Here is a 2,410-nt window from a genome sequence, read left to right as displayed (position 1 = left end):
ACGTTGAAATGAGGTTCCTGATAGTTCTTCAGTTGTTCGCTGTTGCTTTCTGCAAAAACGTCAAGGAATCTATTTTCAACGACTCTTTGATTCTTTGGGACATGTATCGAGACCCTCTCACAGGAGTGTACTGTGACAAGATCTACATACAGAGTCAGGTTCCTTGCGGACCCTCAAACAACTTCTACTCCAGTGCCGGAACAGGAATGGGTCTGATCATCAAGACCATTATGGCCGAGTATGGCCACTCAAGCTTCGAACAAGCCGAATCAGATGTGATCCATACCTTGCAAACTATGGTCGATGATTGGCCGAAAGACACCCACGCGGGATTTTTGATCCACTTTACGAACCGAAATTGGCAAGTTATTTCAGAGTTCTCGACCATCGACTCGGCCGAGTTGGTGCTCGGAGCTCTATTTGCCGGCAATTACTTCCAAGGAGAGGTCTTGCAGCTTGCGAATGTCCTCAAAGACAGCATTGACTGGTCGGCGGCCATTAAGTCGGCAACCAAACCGAGAATTTTCTCAGTAGTTGATCCGGATACTGGCACGATGGGAGGGAATATTAAGCCATACAACGAGTACTACCTTAACGCGTATATAGCTTATATAACCTCCACGTCACCCGAATCCAAATCTGCTCAGCATTTTGAGACCTTCTGGGAAACTAATGGCGGGGAACCAGTTGGAAATGGGAGGAAACCCGTTCATAAAAGCTATCACGGATTTGACCTTCTGACAGACCAAGCTGGCGCCTTCATGTCCGGGTTCATCCCCCAATTCTGCTATTTCATGTCCAAAAGCTTCCAGTTGAACGATTTCTACTCCAACCAGATGTTTCCGGCCTGGCTCAGAGCAGACAAACTATTCTACTCTTTGAACATTCCTCACAATGCAACTGTGTGGGGCGTGCCGATTGCGGGAAAAGTGTTCGGAGCCGGGGCGGGTCCAGGGCTATCTGGATACTCAGTTGACAGAATAGACCAAAGTCCCGATCTGATATTTTCGGCCGCTATTATGGCCGGGTTTCTGCCGGCGGCCAATGAAACCGAACTCGAAGAGATCAATGAGCAGTTAGAATGGCTCTATGAGAACGAAGTGTGTGCCTACCCTCTAAGTTTCGAGGGCAAGCAGATCAAGATTGTGTGGAGGTGTTCCATTATACAGGGGAACTGGCACATCCCTGTCGTGGACAGCATCGACTACTCCACTTTCACTTTGGGTTATTCTCTCAACTTCTTGCCCGCTGACTTCTTCCTAACATATGCTGCGTAGAAAAACAAACTTGTATAAAATATAAATCAGAACTAACTGGCGCAGTCAGATCAGTTTGATTTGTCACATTTTTGTATGATACACAAATCATGTAATTAAAGTTTTCACTTGGGAGCAAACGGATTTCATTGTACAAGTTTTGTCAAAAATTGTTAGAGTTGGTCCTACTTTGAGCTAATGGGTCTTTTCTGTTATACGGCCCAAAACTGATCCTTTTGTTATTTTGAAAGTTGAAAATTGCATCATAATTTTCCAACCGATTGAAATTATTAACAACTATCAAAGGTAAAAAAAAGTTTAAAATTTTTTATTAACAACCCGCTCAATGTGGCGATTTGGCAATTTTGGGCCGATAACAACAGAAAAGACCCGAACTAATGTTTTAAAAAAAATTAATTGACATGTTTTTAGTCGTTTGATTCTGAATGCTTAATGCGCAGAATTGTGGGCTTCTATGTCTTGCAAGCTGCAGTCTTCAGACAAAAACTGTTTCTGAAAACGTCAGGCGGTTATCGGCACGCATTGTTGACCCCGCCTTAAGACCACTCAATCACTACACCCCCTCCCTTGCCTACCGGCGGCCCGGCCTCAGTATAGAGTTTTTGCAATAAGGAGGAGCTCAGTCATTTGTGGTGGGTTGAAGGAATATATTCCTAACTTAAGGGAAGAAATATTAGAAAGGAATATGCGGTTCATTCATTTGAGAAGTAGTTTTCGATGCAATCTGACATCAGTGCCAAAATGGGGGCTTGCATGCCTGACTATGTAACTACACTAACATATATTCGAGTGTTCCTCCTATATCTTGCTGCATCTTCCAATGGTTGGCAAATATGACATCTGAATAATCGGATCGGAGTAGCTAATGAGTAGCTGTTGTGCTTCAAATCTGAGGAAGACTGCGGAAGATTTTCAACCACTGCTCCCAGGCAGGATGTTCCGCTAAATTAAAATTAGGAAAGCTCATATTAATCAGGGAAAGCGCGTACGCAGTCCCTACACTAATAAATTGTGCGTCCGAGTTTCTCACTTGGAGAAATCGCAGGGGTCAACCTCCGCGCAGTGCAATGCAAAGGCCTCGCCCTGGACCACCTCTCTGCTTGATCGGAGGACGGTCGGCGCCAGGTAAGTAT

The 2,410-nt window shown here is 44.6% G+C and overlaps 1 non-coding gene across 1 annotated transcript; it reads right to left on the bottom strand.

Moving 5' to 3' along the window:
- Positions 1-2,249: 2,249 nt before the first annotated feature.
- Positions 2,250-2,410, bottom strand: LOC134845330 (U1 spliceosomal RNA). The gene has a single exon (XR_010162745.1). It is a non-coding gene; the product is annotated as a U1 spliceosomal RNA (small nuclear RNA).

This window comes from Symsagittifera roscoffensis, chromosome 4 (assembly GCF_963678635.1).
Source record: "Symsagittifera roscoffensis chromosome 4, txSymRosc1.1, whole genome shotgun sequence".
Classification (NCBI taxonomy): domain Eukaryota; kingdom Metazoa; phylum Xenacoelomorpha; order Acoela; family Convolutidae; genus Symsagittifera; species Symsagittifera roscoffensis.
Note: the sequence above shows the minus strand (reverse complement) of the source record. Positions and strands in the feature narration are given on the sequence as shown.